The sequence below is a fragment of the Felis catus genome, chromosome A3 (genome assembly GCF_018350175.1).
Source record: "Felis catus isolate Fca126 chromosome A3, F.catus_Fca126_mat1.0, whole genome shotgun sequence".
Taxonomy (NCBI): domain Eukaryota; kingdom Metazoa; phylum Chordata; class Mammalia; order Carnivora; family Felidae; genus Felis; species Felis catus.
The window spans coordinates 24,744,316-24,763,022 of record NC_058370.1 but is presented as its reverse complement, the minus strand read 5'-3'; the positions used below and the strand labels follow the sequence as shown (position 1 = coordinate 24,763,022).

The window sequence follows — 18,707 nt, the reverse complement described above, 5'->3', positions numbered from 1 at the left end:
CCTGTTGGACAGCAAAATTATTTTTTTAAGTTTATTTTTTTATTTTGAGAGAGAGAGAGAGAGAGAGAGAGAGAGAGAGAGAGAGAGAAAGAGCACTCTTGCAAGCTGGGAAGGGGCAGAGAGAGAGGGAAAGAGAGAATCCGAAGCAGGTTCCATGCTGTCAGTGCAGAGCCCAATACAGGGCTCCATCTCAGGAACCCGTGAGATCATGACCTGAGCCGAAATCAAGAGTCCATTGCTCAACCGACTGAGCCACGCAGGTGCCCCAAAATGATATTTTTCTATATGTTTATGCCACAAATCTATAGAAAACAAATTCTGGCGGTATATGTACCACATGTATGACTGTGTTACCTCTAGGGCAAAGGAAAAATTTTGCTGTTTTACCCCTGGGCTCTGTCACTTACTAGCTATGTGATCTTGGGCAAGTTATAGTGCCTCTCTGTGCCTCAGTTTCCCCATCTTTAAAATGGGGATACGCTAGTAGCTACCTGATAAATGGTTGTGAGGATTAAATGAGCAAATACACGTGAATCACCTAGAATAGTGCCTGTAACACAGTGTAAGACAACTGTTAGTTTTTACTAATGAAATTAAATTTCTTTTCATTCTTCTGTGCCCTTTCACTGTGCTAAAACTTCTCTGTCTTGGTCAGAAGTGGGGGACAGCTAGCCCCTCACAATTCCTTCAGGGTCTTATGCAGAGGAAAAGCTTGAAAAAGTTTAAAGGGTTGTACTGAAGACACAGGGTTAAGACAAGGACAGCAGGGTAAGGACAGGCCTGTGGGTGGTGGGAAGGAGTGGGCCTGGAGGTGGAGGAGTGGAAGAGGGGACGCAGCAGGGCTCAGGTTCCAAGAACAGGGCCTGATGACTGTATTCGTCCAATTTAAGATCCATCATTGTAATACGCACCATTATTTTATGTAACACTACGTAATTTTTACTTGCACCTCAACTATTACATGTATCCCAATTTCAAAGATATTAAAAGGCAAACAGATGTGCATTGTAGAATCATTAAAATATGGGTCCTTAAAGCGCTGAAAGATTATAATGCCCTCACCCCAAATTTTTAATATCCCACTAAACTAAGTATAACAGGATTTTCCCTGTGATGATTACTTTGAAGTTTTTAAGGGGGAAATAGTAAATGTCAAATTCTTTCCTTAAAACGTATCTCATATCTCGTCTTTATTCCCCTGCATGGGCTGAGTCAGCCTGTTGGGTGACCCGGGCCTGCCCTGGGGGAGGGAGGGAAGCCACACAACTGAGTTCTTTGAGCCTCCCCCCTGCCCCGAGGGTGGCAGCAGCAGCTGGAAAAGGGCCCAGCTTTATGGGGAACAATGGTGCCAGCCAGCTGCGGGTGAAGCAGGGCTGAGCAGCCTGGCCTAGCCTGGCCTGGGTCCAAAAAAGTGACCTTGCACCTAAGGGGTGCACTTCACTTGGGCAAAGGTCTGAGAGATACAGGGAAAACGGACAGGGGATCCCCTCAACATTCCTAGTGAACAACTATTGTTCCCTCTGACTCACTGAGTCCAATGTCAAGTGATGATTTGTATAATCTTTTATAAACATGCCCAGGTCATGTTGTTTTGACAGTATCTGTCTGACACATCAGATAAAGTGTCTGACCCACCTGATCATTGGAATGAGATCCACGTGACTTGAAGTAAGAATATCTCCAGGACAGGGGAGATCCGTGGGCACCTGCCTACCCCTACTCCTTCAAGCCAATCTTTACCATGACATAGTAACTGCCTGGGTTCAAAGCCCACCTCTAACACTTCCCATGTGCATGATCTTGGGTGAATTACTTTGCCACTGTGGTAGCTAGCCTCCATGATGGCCCTCAGTTGTTTTCACCTCCTGATATCCAATGTGTAGTCAGTCCCCTCCTACAATGACTAGGGCTGACCTGTGTTACCACTAGGGCATTACAGAAATGACAGTGTGACTTCTGAGGCTAAGTCAGAAAATACATTTCAGCTTCCACTTTGCTGGATGGGTTGCTCTAGAAGTCAGCTGCCATGTTGTCAGCACACTCAAGCATCCCAATTGAGAGATCCACAGGCAAATAACTGATATCCCATGGCAACTGCCAGCCGCTTTGCTAACCCTGTTCCTGAGCCACCTTGGAAATGGATCCTCCAGCCCTAGTTGAGCTTTAAGATGACTGCAGCCCTGGATCACGGCTTGCCTAGAATCTCCTGGATTGCCCCAGGCTAGAATTAAGAATGCTCTTAAATTCCTGACCCACAGAAAATGTGTGAGATAATAAATGATTATTGTAATTTTAAGCTGTTAAGCTTTAGAGTAATTTGTTATGCCACAAGTAGATAATGAGTACAGTCCTCCTTAACCTCCCTTTCCTCATTTTTGAAATGAAGATGACAATACTACCTGCTTCAGGGATGCCTGGGTGGCTCAGTCAGTCGAGCGGTTCAGCATCCATCGGACTCTTGATTTCGGCTCAGGTCATGATCTCACCGTTTGTGAAGAGCCCTGCACTGTTAGTGCAGAGCCTGCTTGAGATTTTCTCTCTCTTTCTCTCTCTGCCCCTCCCCTGATCTCTCTCTCTCTCTCTCTCTCTCTCTCTCTCTCAAAAATAAATAAATAAGCATTAAAAAAAAAATAGTACCTGCTTCACAGAATCACAGTGAGGATTTAAAAGATTGCCTGGGAAGGGTCTGGCTCCTAGCAAACACTCATAGATAGGAGCCAATATTACTGTATTATTTTACAGCCTTTATTAATCGAGAGCAGAGATGAAGTACTGTGGGAGGAAGAGAGCCAGGAGGGAGGATGAAGTAGCAACACCCAGTATCTTCTTGATTTTCTGGGCAATTCAATTCTACCTCTCCTCACATATCCTCTCTCGAGACAGAGACAGAAGTCCTGTGGGAACCTCAGTCTCCTCAGGAGGCAGAGTGAGGAGCCATTGCTCCTTGGAGCATCCCTCTTACAATCTCAGGCTCCACCTCTGGAGTTTATCAAGTAATTTCTTTCTCATCTGCTAGCAGGCCCTATCAACAGAATTCGCTTTATCTCACCGCTTTCCGGGATGTTCCCTTACCACTGGCAGCCACAGGGCTAAGGATTGCTTTGCTCCTTAATGGAACTCTGAGAACCAAGTTTAAATTTTAACTCTGCTACTGATTTGCCTTTTGTCAAGCCACTCAACCTCGAGGCCCATTTCCTCATCTGCCAAACAGAATTTTGCCTCGGGGCTGTTGGCAGAAGAAAAATGAAGCAAGACAGTGAGATCTGAATGCTTTAAGTGGAAATAATAAACTATAAATGCCCCAAAGTCTGTCAGGTGCTGCCCAGCTCCCCACTCTACCCCATTCTTCCCACAGTCAGGGCCACTGAATTATCACGTGCAGGCTTTGGTCTTGCTCTGGGCTTGAGACCAACCTTGTTTTTTAATCAGAGGATTTTATGTTGTATTTAAAATTTTTTCTTAAATGTTTATTTATTTTTGAGAGAGAGAGAGACAGAGTGAGAGCTGGAGAGGGGCAGAGAGAAGGGGAGACACAGAATCCAAAGCAGGCTCCAGGCTCTGAGCTGTCAGCACAGAGCCCGACATGGGGCTCAAACTCACGGACTGTGAGATCATGACCTGAGCTGAAGTCAGACGCCCGGATGACTGAGCCACCCAGGTGCCCCTTAATCAGGGGATTTTAAAGAGATTTGATTTCTTTAATCAGGGGCTCAGCTATGAGTTGAAAATGTGCCCGGTACCATGTTTCCTATGTCAAAGACTAGTTCAAAATAAACTATTTTTAAATCAAAGTAATAAAATCCCAGTATAGAATATTGACCTTAAATTTGGATGTGCATTGGAAGCAGCCTGAGCAGTTAAGGTTGACACCTGGACCCACCTCCAGAGATTTAGATTTCGTTATCTAGGGTGGGGCTTGGACATTGGGATTTTTAAAAGCTCCTCTGCCTCACTCCCCTGAATGAAACAATTGTTTTCAAGACGCTGGACATCAGGTCATGAAGGACAGTGATCCCCAATAACTGCATCTCAGAACAGAGTTCAAGAATACATATAGAGTTACAAAAATATCTGGCGGCCAACGGGTAGTATTCCCGATACCTGGCATTCAATAGGAGAATGTACTAGTCGTGCCAAGCAGGAAATAATGAGAAGAAAAAAGAATGGAAACTGACTCAGGGGCACCTGGGTGCCTCATTGGGTTGAGTGTCCAACTTCGGCTCAGGTCATGATCACGTGGTTCCTGAGTTAGAGCCCCACACCAGGCTCTCTGCTGTCAGCACAGAACCCTCTTCAGATTCTCTGTCTCCGTCTCTCTCTGCCCCTCCCTGGCTTGTGCTCTCTCTCTCCCTCTCTCAAAGAATAAATGAACATAAAAATTTTTTTTTTAAATAATGAACAGAGCATCAGTGAGCTGTGAGGTAACATCAAGCAATCTAATACACATGTAACTGGGGTCTCTGAAGGTGAGACAGAAAAATTACTTGAAGCAATAATGGCTGAAAAGTTTCCAAATATGATGACATAATTGCCAATGCAGAGAAGAAAAAAAAAACAGGGGAATCTGCTTTTTAAAAAACTACTAGAACTAATAAAAAGGTCAATATACAAAAATAAATTGTATTTCTCTATACCAGCAATGAGTAACTAGAAATTGGAATAAAAATATTATTTATAGTAGCATCCAAAACTATGAAATACTTAGGAGTAAGTTTGGTAAAGGATATGAAGTATCTCTGTACTCCAAAAACTATAGAACACTACTGAGGGACTTAAAGATTTAAATAAAGACTTAAATAATGGAGAAAGTATGTGTTATGGGTCATAAGACTTAATTCTCCCCAAATTGACCTAGAGATTCAGTGCAATCCCAATTAAAAATTCCAGTGGGCTTTTTGTAGAAATTGACAGGCTGACCTTATTTATTATTATTTTTTATGCTTTTTTTTTCATTTGAGAGAGAGAGAGAGAATCACTTGGGGTGGGGCAGAGGGAGAGAGAGAAAAAGAGACAGAGAGAGAGAGAGAGAGAGAGAGAGAGAGAGAGAGAGAATGAGAATCTTAAGTATACTCTGTGTTCAGGACAGAGCCTGACGCAGGGCTTGATCTCATGATGGGTGATCACAACTGGAACTGGAGCTGATATCAAGAGTCTGGCGCTTAACTGATTGAACCATCCAGGTGCTCCTGATTCTTAATAATAACATATTTACGGGGCGCCTGGGTGGCTCAGTCGGTTGAGCCTCCGACTTCAGCTCAGGTCATGATCTCGCGGTTCGTGGGTTCGAGCCCCACGTCAGGCTCTGTGCTGACGGCTCGGAGCCTGGAGCCTGCTTCGGATTCTCTGTCTCCCTCTCTCTCTCCCTGCCCTTCCCTCACTTGTGCTCTGTCTCTCACTCCCTAAAATAAATGAACATGAAAAATAAAAAAAAATGTTTAAAAAAATAATAACATATTTATTTATTTGCTTTATCCTATACTACACATACATTCAGTAGTTCCAAAATTACCATGCCAATATTAATAGTAATAGTAAAAACACCAAATGAAGCTTTGGTCTTCAGAATATATCTCCTTAAGTGTATAGACTCTCTGTGTTCAGAAGTCACTCTATTATTTCTTATTCATTTTAAGCCCTGGGAATGAATTATATCATTTTGATGGAGAAGAGAACCGGTCCCTGAGGACAACAGTATTTAGATGTCAGGTGAAACAGTTGGCAGGAAGAAAAGCTGGAATTTGAGGTGTCACAGGGACTCAGAGAAGACAGTTTTTCATTACCAATGGAGGGTCCACAATTGTACTGACGGCTGCTTAGAGCTCACACATGACAACGAATATATGTTTATTGGATAGTTATTTATATTCCAGTGTGAAATAATAGAATATATATATAAAAGTTTCTGCCCCGGTTCCTGGCACAGAGTTTCTAAAACCCTTGTAATTTTCCAAGTGGTAAAAGCACTAGGAGCATCTTTTGCTCTAATGTTTTGTCTTTGACCCTGGTTCCCAATACAGAGCTCCTAGATCCCTTGGAATTTCCTGGGTGATAGCATCTTTTATTCTAATGAGTCGACTCTTGGTGGGCTCCTGAATAGCTTCCGAATGGGACCAAGCCACGATTAGAGGCTTAGAACTTGCAGCCCCACCCTCCAACCTCGGGGAAGGGAGAGGAGTTGGAGATTGAGTTAATGACCAAGAATCATTAACTAAGAAGGGACATCTGGCTGGCTCAGTTGATGGAGCATGTGCCTCTTGATATTGGGGTTGTAAGTTCAAACCCCATGTTGGGTGTAGAGATTACTTAAAAATAAAATCTTTAAAAAAAAAAAAGGAAGAATCATTAACTATACTATGTGATGAAACCTCCATAAAAGTCCCAAAAGTTTGGGGTGTGGGGTGCTTCTGAGTTGGTAAGCACATCCATGTGCCAGGACAGTGGTGCACCCCAAGTCCACAGGGCAGATGTTTCTAGAAGTCCACTGTGTGTATCTTCCTCTGGTTGTTCATTTGTATCTTTTGAAATATCCTTGGTAATATATCAGCGATAGTAAGTAAATTGTTCTCCTGGGTTCTGTAAGCCACTCTAGCAAATTACCAAACTTGAGAAGGGAGTCATGGGACCCTCCAATTTGTAGCCAAGTGTGACAGAAGTTATAATAACCTGGGTACCCACTCCTTGTGATCGGTGTCTGAAGTCGGTGTCTTATTAGACTGAGGGAGCCCTTAACCTGTGGGAACCATGCTAACTCCAGGCAGCTAGTGTCAGAATTGCTTGGTATGGAAAACCCCCACATCTAGTGTCAGAAGTGTTGTGAGTGTGGTAGTTGCAGTGTGAGAGTACAGGAAATCAGTGAATTTTTCCTAGACAGCCAGGCACTGTGTTTGGTACCTTACGCACAGCTACCCATTTAATCTTTGTAGTAAGCCTGTGGGGTCAGTATGGTTACCATGTCCATTCTCCACGTGAGGAATTGAGTTACAGAGAGATTAGACAACTTCTCCAAGGTCGCACAACAAGTGAGGAGACTTGATTTCTCACCCAGGCTGTTTACCTCTAATCACGAATGCCCACTGGATTTAGAAACATAGCAGTTGTTGGTGGCCTTAAGAAAAGCAATTTCAGGGGCGCCTGGGTGGCTCAGTCAGTTGAGCGTCCAACTTGGGCTCAGGTCATGATCTCATGGCTCATGAGTTGGAGCCCTGCATCAGGCTCTGTGCTGTGCTGGCAGCTCGGAGCCTGGAGCCTACTTAGGGTTCTGTATCTCCCTCTCTCTCTGCCCCTCTCCTGCTCGCACTGTCTCTCTCTCAGAAATAAATGAAAATTAAAAAAAAAAAAAGCAATTTCAGAGGTGCCTGGGTGGCTCAGTGGGTTAAGTGTCTGAGTCTTGATTTCAGCTCAGATCATGATCTCATGGTTTCGTGAGTTTGCACCTCAGGCATCTGTCAGTGCAGAGCCTGCTTGGGACTCTGTCTCTCTCTGCCCCTCCCCTGCGTGCACTCTCTCTGGCCCTCTCAAAATAAATAAACTTAAAAAAAATTTTTTTTTAAAAAGCAGTTTCAGGGGCACCTGGGTGGCTCAGTTGGTTAAGCGTCCAACTTCAGCTCAGGTCATGAACTCGCAGTTTGTGAGTTCAGGCCCCATGTCGGGCTCTGTGCTTACAGCTCAGAGCCTGGAGCCTGCTTCAGATTCTATGTCTCCCTCTCTCTCTGTTCCTCCCCTGCTCGCTCTCTCTCTCTCTCTCTCAAAAATAAAAGATTTAAAAAAAAAAGCAATTTCAGTGGAAAAAAGGGGACAAAAGCTAGACTGGAGTACGGTAAAGAGTAGATGTGGAGGGAGAAAGCAGAGACACCGAATTGAGTTTGTTTTTTGAAGAAGTCTGGCTATGAAAGGGAACAGAGGATAGAAATACAGATAAAGGGGATGCAGAATCAAAGGAGAGTTGCTTACTTATTTTTTGATATGATAGGATCCAAAACATGTTTGTTTGCGGACAGAATAAACCAATAGAGAGGGAGAAACTAGCGAAGCAGAAAAGAGAGTAGAATTGAGAGGATGAAAGGGACTGAGACCCTGAGACCCAGAGCATCAATGGAGGAGATGGTTTTACATAGGGCGAGAGATATCTCTTCATTTGGCACAGATGGGAAAGTAAAGAAGTTCTCTTGTCTTCCATTTCTTCAAGGAACTTAAGACAACATTGCCAGCTGAAAGTGGAGAGAGTTCTTGAAAGAGGTTTGAAGGAGAGGAGAATGTATGAAACAGTTGTCTGATAGGGTGAGCCAAAGGTGTTATCCTGTAAGGCTGAGACCCCACTGCAATTTATGTACTTGAATCAAAAGTAAAACAAAGCCAAGATGTATGGTTTTCTCCAGCTGTATTCAACATGGCTGCCAGAGAAGGCAGACAGATGATGGGGCTCATTCTGGGTTGGGAATTACCCAGAGGAGGATGGGGCAAGGAGTTGACCACAGTGACAGAGCAGGGAATCCATGGAAGGCACATGGAAGCAGAGGGGATGTGTGAACAGTGTATCAGGGCCACTGAATTTGTGGTCTCAGTGAGGTCAATGATGTGTAGGGAAGGAAAAATTCTTCCTCTACCCTTCAGGATCTTCCACCTGGACTAAGACTTAAATTTACATTAGACAGATTAGTAGGAAAAAGCCCCAAAGTTTTATTATGTGCACATGGAAGCCCGATGATGAAATTGAGACCTGAACAAATGACCACCACATGCAGTTTTTATACAATCTAGACAAATTGCTCCTTTGCAAACTGTAAGTTTGTAAGGAATTGACAGGATAAAGAAAACAGATGTTTGGGAGCTTTAATTAGTAAGGAATTCTAAATGGAATTTGTGCTGAGGTAGTAGATTAGTAAAAAAGTATAAAGGCTTATTTCTATAGCTCTCTGGGCTTTAAAGTTCCTATCTCTGGAACTTCTACTCCCTAGTACAGGGAGAGTTTCTTTCTTTCTTTCTTTCTTTTTTAATGTTTATTTTTGTGACAGAGAGAGAGAGAGAGAGAGTGAGCGCAAGTGGGAGAGGGAGAGAGAGAGAGAGAGAGAGAGAGAGAGAGAGAGAGAGAGAGAGAGAGGATCCAAAGTAGGATCCAGGATCCAAGCTGTCAGGACAGAGCCAGATGCGGGGCTGGAACTCACGGATCACAAGATCATGATCTGAGCCAAAATCAGCACTTAACTGACTGAGCCACCCAGGCACCCCGGGAGAGTTTTTTTTTTTTCTTCATATGGGAGATTTGTTTCCAGATTTCAACAGGACAGAGGAGGGTCTGAGTGTCCTTGCACTGGTCTCTTCCCAAGTAGCTTCAATTCAAAATAATCAGTACGTCATTGTGGTATGTTTTGGGTGGTCTGCCATTGGCCTCTACAGAAGAAAGGAGAGGAGGTGGTAGAGGCAAATCAAGGGTTCAGACTTAGTGTTCAGGTATGACCCTGGAAGACCAAGGTCATTGGAGGTGAGGAGGCCAAGGAAGGCTGTGATGTTGAACCAATCATCCCAGAAGGCTGTCAGGAGTAGAGGTGAGAAGTAAAATAACTAGTCTTTCTGTAGGGGATGAAATGGAATTTAGAGGTGGTGAGGAGCATTCTTTATTATTGTTTTTTAATGTTTATTTTTGAGAGAGAGAGAGAGAGAGAGAGCACACACACATCCAGACACATATATGTGTGAATGGGGGATGGGCAGAGAGAAATGGGGACAGAGGATCTGAAGCAGGCTCCATACCATCAGTGCAGAGCCCGATGTGGGGCTCAAACACACAAACTATGAGATCATGACCTGAGCTGAAGTCAGATGCTAAACTGACTGAGCCACCCAGGCACCTCAAGGAGCATTCTTAAGGTCACACAATGATGTTGACAGTGGAGCTGAAATTTGAGGCCAGTTCTGCCTAACCTTGGAGCCTGGGTCAAACCTCTACTCTGTTGAATCAGCGAGTTCAGCCTCTGAGGCTAGGGGTCCTAAGTGCTTTTGTCTCCTCTCCTGCAGGGCTGGCCTCTGCCAGGCTACCACATGCCAACTGCTGGCTTACCCCAGCCACCTGCCCCATCATCTCTGAATCCTGCATTATGTTCCCTGGCATGGACTTTTTCTCTTCCCCTTTAGCTGACTCTGTTCCAGAACCTGTTCTACCCTGGAAGGCTGAGTCAATAGCTCCAGATTTTGCTATTCATGCCACACCTTGTCCCATGACTAGGCCTTCTTCTGGCATGGACTATAAGAGAAATGATAGCAATAATGAAAATAAGAGCACCTACTTCTGTTACCTTTAACAAGCACCCACTCCGTGCCAAACTTGGCATACGTCCTTTCTCATTTGGGCCTCATGACATCTAATTATTTTATCCATTTTACAGATGAGAACACAAAGGCTCAGAGAGATAAAGTCACTTGTCTGTGACCACACAGGCAGGAAGTTGCAGCGCTGGAGACAATCCTGAGAATGGTTAGCTCTCACAGTCCTTGTCCTTTGCGAATTATGAAAGTTAAATGAAATCACGGGCATCATAGTATAACACATTTTTATTAAAATAACTTTTGAAAAGAATTGCATGTTTTCTGACCCCCATCAGCCAAAGCAGGCTGGCATTTGCTGTCACATCTCCTGCAAGAATTCCTTGGAAGCTTTTGGGGTGTCTTTCCTGTGTTCCAAAACAAGTCCTGTCAGCTGCCACATGACCTTACCATTGCTAACCCTAACTGAGTAGGCACTTAAAGGGTGCCTGGCATCTGGCTTAGCATTCTGTGCACGTGATTTCATGTACATGTCCTAACATACACATATTAAATATAGATAAACTAAATCCATACACGCACACACACATATATAAAATATTGATTCTATTTCACAAATGAGGCACAAAGAAGTAAGGGTGGTAGCTATTGGGAGCATCCAGAGCTCAGGGCTGGCAAAGCAAGCTGTAGTATCCATCCCCACAATAGTGATCCTGGCATGTCTCCTGGCCTGAAATCTCGGGGTGATTTCAGGAGTTGTTCCTAATCGTATACCGTCCCCAAGACTGGTGCTCTGGCTCTCATGGACATTCTATGAGCTACCCCACATCCTTTATTGAATTTCTTTCCTAAACAAACTGGAGACAGTTGGTTTCTTTTATTTGCAACTAAGATTTCTTTTCTTTTCTTTTTTCTTTTTTTGCAACTAAGATTTCTGATTGACACGCTCCATGGCAACTCTATCAGGTATGTGTATTATTTCTTTATTTTTAAAGTACTTTTGAGTTATTTAATCAATGTTTTAAAGTAATTGTATAGGTGCTTGTGAATCCACCATCCCCAAATAAAATGCAGAACCTCACAACCGTTTGCCCTCTTCCACACCCGGCCCTTTCCTGGACCACGTAACCATCCTCTTGAACGCTGTGTTCATCATTCCCTCTTTTTTATTCTCAAAAATTTCTTTTGAATTATAATATACATGTAGTGAAGTGCATAAATACCAAGTGTACAATTCAAATTTGTATGTGTGTGTAGGTTTTTGTGGAACCAGATCAATATACAGAATATTACCTATGCCCCAGAAGGAGGCATGACCCCCTCATGACCCCTGCCAGCTAATTCCTGATGCTCCAGAGAAACCAGTATTCTTGCCTCTATTACCTTATGTTTGTTTTGCCTGTTCTTAAATATTAAAAGAAAATGTATACAAGTGTACTTTTTATGGGTGTATGTTCTTTTTTTGTTTAGCTTCTTTCTTTCTCTTAATTTTTTTAAATGTTTTATTTTTGAGAGAGAAAGAGCGTGAGGAAGGGAGGGGCAGAGAGAGAGGGAGACACAGAATCTAAAGCAGGCTCCAGGTTCTGAGCTGTCAGTACAGCCCAATGCAGGGCTTGAACCCAGGAACGGTGAGATCATGACCTGAGCCAAAGTCGGATGCTTAACTGACTGAGCCACACAGGTGCCCCTTGCCTCTTTCTTTCTTTCCCTTTCTTTCTTTCTTTCTTTCTTTCTTTCTTTCTTTCTTTCTTTCTTCTTTCTTTCTTTCTTTCTTTCTTTCTTTCATGTTTATTTATTTATTTTGAGAGAGAGAGAGTGCACACAAGCAGAAGAGGGGCAGAGAGAGGGGGACAGAGAGAATACCAAGCAGGCTCCACACTATAAGCACAGAGCCCTAGGTGGGGGCTCAGTCTCATGAACTGTGAGATCATGACCTGAGCCAAAATCAAGAGTCAGACACTTAACCGACTGAGCCACCCAGGTGCCCCTATTTAGCTTCTTTCATTTATCATTATGCTTGTGCAAATTCATCTATTTTTTCCCATGTTTGGTAGTTTGTACTTTTTATTGTTATATGTATTTCATTGTATGACTATTCATTGTATGACTAATTTATTTTATTCATTTTCTTATTGATAACATTTGGGTTGTTCTCTTACTTTCCTTTGTGTGTTGCTTTATTTCATCTATCCGTTTTTCTAAAAGGATCATCTCCATGTTTACAACTGTGGAAACTGAGGTTCAGAGAAGTTAGGTGACTTCCCCGAGGTCACACAGCAAATGAGCAGCAGGACCAGGATTGATTCCACATCCTAAGTTCTGCATCTTGGCTATGGAAGAGTGGAAGAAAAGTCCTTCCTCTTTCTACTCTCTGGGATTGCCAGGGTGTCCAAAAGACCCAGGTGGCCTCTCTGGTGGCAGCAGGATTGTGATGAAGCTTGGTGTCCGGAAGCTCTGTGTTTGGGACATGAGCTCATTCTTACCCTCTCAGGCAGCAGCCACAGGTTCCTGATAGCTCCTTTCCACATCCATTATGTTGGGCAATGTTTGAAAGGCACAAGGTTCAGGGGCCCAGCCCCTGTCCCTCTCCAACACTGGGGCAGGCAGAGCTGGGTGTGGAGCCACCAGGTAGGCAGGCTTAGGCTGGCCACCCTGATGGATGGACTTGGGTTGGCTCCCAGCTGCACTTGTCATCATGCTGCCTTAGTGGTTTGTCCTTTGCATACACTCTGCAACGTGACTTATTCATATTTTCTTTAAATCAACTCAAAGAATTTTTTTAAATGTTTATTTTTGAGAGAGAGAGACAGACAGAGCGCGAGTGAGCAAGGGGTAGAGAGAGAGAGCGAGACACAGAATCCGAAGCAGGCTCCTGGCTTGGAGCTGTCAGCCCAGAGCCCAATGAGGGGCTCGAACACATGGACCGTGAAATCATGACCTGAACCAAAGTTGGATGCTTAACCAATTGAGCCACCCAGATGCCCCCAAATCAACTCACTTTTTTAAAAAAGTTTTAGTTATTTTCAAAAGTTCTATTTTTCAAATAGCTAATATAAGCATTTGATACACTATTCAAAAGTATGAAAAGGTATAGAAGGCAAATGTTTTCCTCCCACCCTTATCCCCTAGCCACCCAATTCCTTTAAGAGATGTCCTCTTTATTAATTTCCTTTGTGTCTTCCAGAGATACTCTATGCAAATACAAGCAAATGGATAGTCTACTTATTTTTATTTTTACTTTTTTTTTTTTACCAAACGTTTAGACTTTATTTCCTAAATAAAATAAGTTGGAGTCTATTTCCTATCAGTGTATATAGATCTCCCTTGCTTTTGTTTTTTTTAAGGTTGCAGAGTTTTCCATTACCATGATTTATCTCATTCCCTAATGATGGACCTTTTTTCCAGTTTTTTCCTAGTACAAACAATGTTGAGATAAATAACAAGATTCAGCTGCTATTTTGCTCATTGCATATTTATCTGTAATTCCTAGAGATGTATCTGCTGGAGCAACTGGCATATGTGGGGTTTTGTGTGTGTGTGTGTTTTGTTTTTGTTTTTGTTTTTGCATATGTGGTTTTTAAAACAACTTTAAAGAGGTATAATTAACATACCGTAAAATTCACCCATTTTAAAGGTACAGTTCAGTGATTTGTAGCAAATTTATTGAGCTGTGCAACCATCATCATAATTTCTTTTTAGAATATTTTCATCACTCCAGTAAGATCCCTCATGGGCATTTACAATTAATTTCCATTCTAATACCCCAACCCAGGCAATCACTTATCTGCTCTCTGTTTCTATAGATTTGCTTTTTTCTGGACATTTCATGTACTTACCATGGAGGCGTATAAGATGTGATCTCCTGTGTGCAGGGTTTTTCATTTAGCTTAATGTTTTGAGGTTCATTCATGACATAGCATGGCATGTATCAATAACTTATTCCTTTTTATGACTGAATAGTGTTCCATTGTATGGCTATAACATTTTTTTATTCATTCACCGATTAATGGACATTTGAATTCTTTCTTTTTATTTTCACTTTTTAGCTATTATGAATAATGCTCCTGTGAACATTTACATGCAAGTCACTGGTGTTCATATATTTTCATTTTTCTTGGGTAGATACCTAGAAGTGGAATTGTTGGGTCATGTGATAAATTTATATTTAACTTTTTAAGAAACTAAGAAACTGTTTTCCAAAGTGTCTGTACCATTTTACATCCCTACCAGCAATGCATGAGACTTCCTGTTTCTCCACATTCTTGCCACTGTTTGTCATGGTTTGTTTTTTCATTATTATTATTATTATTATTATTATTATTATAACCATTCTAGTGGGTGTAAAATGGCATGTCATTGTGGTTTTAATTTGCATTTCACTAATGACTAATGATGTTGAGAATCTTTTCATGTGCTTATTAGTCAATCCTGTAGCTTCTTTGGTGAACTGGTAAAAATGCTCATTTTAAAAAATGTTTTATTTATTTTTGAGAAAGAGAGAGAGAGAGAGAGAGAGAGGATCCAAAGTGGACTCTGCACTGACAGCAGGAAGCCCGATGCAAGGCTCAAACTCACAAACGGAGAGATCGTGACCTGAGCCAAAGTCTGACTCTCAAGCGACTGAGCTACCCAGGCACTCCCTAAAATGCTCATTTTTTAATGGGGTTGTTTATCTTCTTATTATTGAGTTTTGAGAGTTCTTTGTATATTCTGGATACAAATCCTTTATTATTTATGTATTCTGAGAAATATTTTCTCCCAGTCTGTAGCTTATCTTTCATTTTTTCTTTTCTTTTTTCTTTTTTTTAAAGAGAGTGTTGACCTATTTTTATAATTTTTTTTTTTGAGAGAGAGAGCATGATTAGGGGAGGTACAGAGAGAGAGGAGAAGAGAGGATCTGAAGTGGGATCTGTACTGACAGCAGAGAGCCTGATGCAGGGCTCAAACTCAAGGACCATGAGATTATGACCTGAGCCAAAGTCAGACACTTAACTGCCGAAGCCATCCAGGCACTTCTGTTTTATTAATTTTTTTTAAGATTTAATTTTTTAAAATAATCTCTACATCCAATGTGGGCTTGAACCCCCAACCCCGAGATCAAGAGTCACACAGTCTACTGACTGAGCCATCCAGGCACCGTTATTTTTATTTTTTTGAGTAGGCTCCACACCTGATGTGGGGCTTGAATTCATGATCCTGAGATCTTGAGTCACACACTCTACCGACTGAGCCAGCCAGGAACCCCTATCTTTCATTTTCTTAACGGTATCTTTGAAAAATAATTTTTTTTAATGTTTATTCATCTTTGAGAGAGATACACGCATAGTGTGAGCAGGTAAAGGGCAGAGAGAGAAGGAGATACAGAATCCAAAGCAGGCTCCAGGCTCTGAGCTGTCAGCAAAGAGCCCAATGCAGGGCTCAAACCCACGAACTACAGATCATGAACTGAGCCAAAGTTAGGCACTTAACCAACTGAGCCACCCAGGTGCACACACCCCACCCCCCCAGCCTTTTTTTAATTAAAAAAATTTTTAATGTTTTTTAATGGTATCTTTAAAAAAATTTATTGAGGCAAAATTCGCAAAACATAAAATCACCCATTTAACATTGAACAAGATGCTTGGTTGGTGCAGTTGGAAGAGAATACAACTCTTGATCTTGGGGTCATGAGCTCAAGCTCCATGTTGGGTGTAGAGATTACATGTATCAGTCAATCAATCAATTTTTTTTTTTTGAAAAATTTTTTAACGTTTATTCATTTTTGATAGAGAAAGAGCGTGAGTGGGGGAGGGGCAGAGAGAAGGAGACGTAGAATCTGAAGCAAGCTCCAGGCTCTGAGCTGACAGCACAGAGCCCAATGCGGGGGTCGAACCCACGGACCGTGAGATCATGACCTGAGCTGAAGTCGGATGCTTAACCGACTGAGCCACCCAGGTGCCCCAATCAATTAATCTTAAAAAAATAAAATTGAGGAGCGCCTGGGTGGCTCAGTTGGTTAAGCGTCCGACTTCGTCTCAGGTCATGATCTCGCAGTTCGTGGGTTCGAGCCTTGTGTCGGGTTTTGTGCTGACAGCCCAGAGCCTGGAGCCTGCTTCAGATTCTGTATCTCCCTCTCTCTCTGACCCTTCCCCATTCATGCTCTGTCTCTCTCTGTCTCAAAAATAAATAAACATTAAAAATAATAACAGTAAAAAAATAAAATTGAACAATTCATTAATTGTGCCTTTTGAAACAAAAATTTTGAATTTTGATGGTCTAGTATATCAAAAATTTTGCATAGATAAATGTTGTTGTGTCATATCTAAGAAATGTTTTCCTAACCCAAGATCTGGAAGATTTTTCTCCAGTGTCTTCTAAGAGTCTTATTGTTTGACTCTTCTTTTTAGGTTTCTGATCCATTTGAGTTATTTTTTGTGTATGGTGTAAAATAGGGGTATAAGTTCATCTTTTTACATATGGATATCCTGACATATGTATTTTTAATTTCTATAGATATGGCCAAATTGTCTTCCTAAAACACAACTGGCATCATGCTAACCAGCAGTGAACATGGCTGTTTTCTCACACCCTTGCTATCACAACTGAGATATCAAACTCTTTTTTTATAAGCAAGTCTAATAATGAAAACATAGCAACTCAGGGCACCTGGGTGGCTCAGTCAGTTAAGCATCTGACTCTTGATTTTGGCTCAGGTCATGATCTTACGGTTTGTGAGTTCGAGCCCCAAATTGGTGCAGAGCCTGCTTGGGATTCTCTCTCTCTGCCCCTCCTTCACACTCACTCTCTCTTTCAAAATAAATAAATAAACTTAAAAAAAAAGAAAGCATAGCATCTCATAGCTTTACTTTGCTAAATTTCTACTTCAGCCACATCCTAAGCACTATTGTGAAATATATTAGCTCAATGTATTAGCTATATATTGTTTCAGCATATGTTACCGTATATTACCACGAAACACAGGTGACTGGACCTGTGGGACCTCCCTTCCTTTCCTCCAACTTTAGAAGGTTCTCAAGGACTGAAAACAGTCACACTCCCCATATATCTAATTGCAACCTTTGCCAGAAGTTTGCATCAACGAAGGCTGAGTTCTAACATTCTCAGGATTGTTTCTGGTCTGATACTTTCCAGCTTGCATAAGGTGACCTGGATGCTTGTTGCCTGACTCTATCTTTGCCTGAGGAATTGTATGCATGACTTTAATTTTTTGAAAAAGATATAACTTCTGGTTTAAGATCGACATTTCTAGTGAGTACTATAGGCAAGAAATAATTCTGATCTGCAATCTGTAGACATAGGTCAGTAGGGCTTTACTAGGAGGAGAACAAGAAAAGAGAGAACTGGGGATAATAAATAGGAGTAGAAGCTCTGGCATGCTGTTTATTACCCAATGTTGTTCTTTAGTCCTGCAATCACTCATCTGAATGTCAGTTCTCCCAAAATTGCAGGAGGAGTTGCTCGGAGCTCCTTATGGGCATTTATTTTTATAACTTTTTCTTCACTTCTATATTCAGTATGGAAAATCTGAAGGAGAAGCACAGAGTCTCTTTTTTACATTGATTCAAGATGAGACAGTTGTCAAGTAGATGAAAGACACAGTCCTAGGTTGAAATATCAGGTCTGTTTCTTGCATTCTCTATGCATTCTGACCTCTGTTTCCACCTCTATAAAATTAGTAATCACAATGCCTTCTACCTCATTGGGGATGAATATTGGCATATCTAGTTCAGGACACACAGTGGGCACTCAGTATGTCTCTGTCTCCTTTCACAATTTACAAATTAATTTTCTTCCAAGCAGTTCCTGAGCATCCTTAAGATGTTATTATATGCCAGAGGAAATACAGGGATGGATAAGACCATGGCTTTGTCCTTGAAGAACTTATGGTTGGGAAGAGAGATTAAATGGTCCAGTCTGCTGCCTTTTGATAAAATAGACATGTGACCCCAGTTTTCAGATGTCAGCAGAGGCCCAGAGATCCCAAGAAATACAGCAAGTAAATAGTAGGGAGGGGACTGGAACACAATTAAGAGGAATATTGGTATAGAAGTGATGAGAGAGGAATTTTGGAAATAAAATCATGCCAGTTTGTAGTTCAAAAGAAACAAACAGGGCTGCCTGGCTGGCTCAGTCAGTAGAGCATGTGACTCTTGATCTCAGGGTCGTGAGTTCAAGCTCCAAATTGGACATGGAGCCTATGTAAGAAAGAAAAAAAAAAAAAAAGAGGAAAGAGTGGGAGATGGAGATGCCTGGGAATGAATCATGGGTTACAAATCTAGCCCTGAAGGTGGACTGCATTTTGTTTGTACAGAATTTCCCCCCACCCACCATTTTATTATGAAAATTTCCCTTTTTGTTTTTAAGTTTATTTATTTTGAAGAGAGAGCGAGGGGTGGGGAGGTGTAGAAAGAGGGAGAGACAGAACCCCAAGCAGGCTCCACTCTGCCAAC

At 42.0% G+C, this 18,707-nt stretch overlaps 1 long non-coding RNA gene across 2 annotated transcripts in view; it reads left to right on the top strand.

Moving 5' to 3' along the window:
* Positions 1 to 18,707, top strand: part of LOC109498561 — a 54,477-nt gene that overhangs the window by 34,394 nt on the left and 1,376 nt on the right. Inside the window, exons 2-4 of one of the 2 annotated variants that reach the window (XR_002740813.2) lie at positions 10,380 to 10,468; positions 11,188 to 11,223; positions 11,515 to 11,694. This is a non-coding gene — a long non-coding RNA (uncharacterized LOC109498561). Of the gene's footprint in view, positions 1 to 10,379; positions 10,469 to 11,187; positions 11,224 to 11,514; positions 11,695 to 18,707 lie in introns of those variants that run through there. The other variant, XR_006595226.1, reaches the window with a different exon arrangement.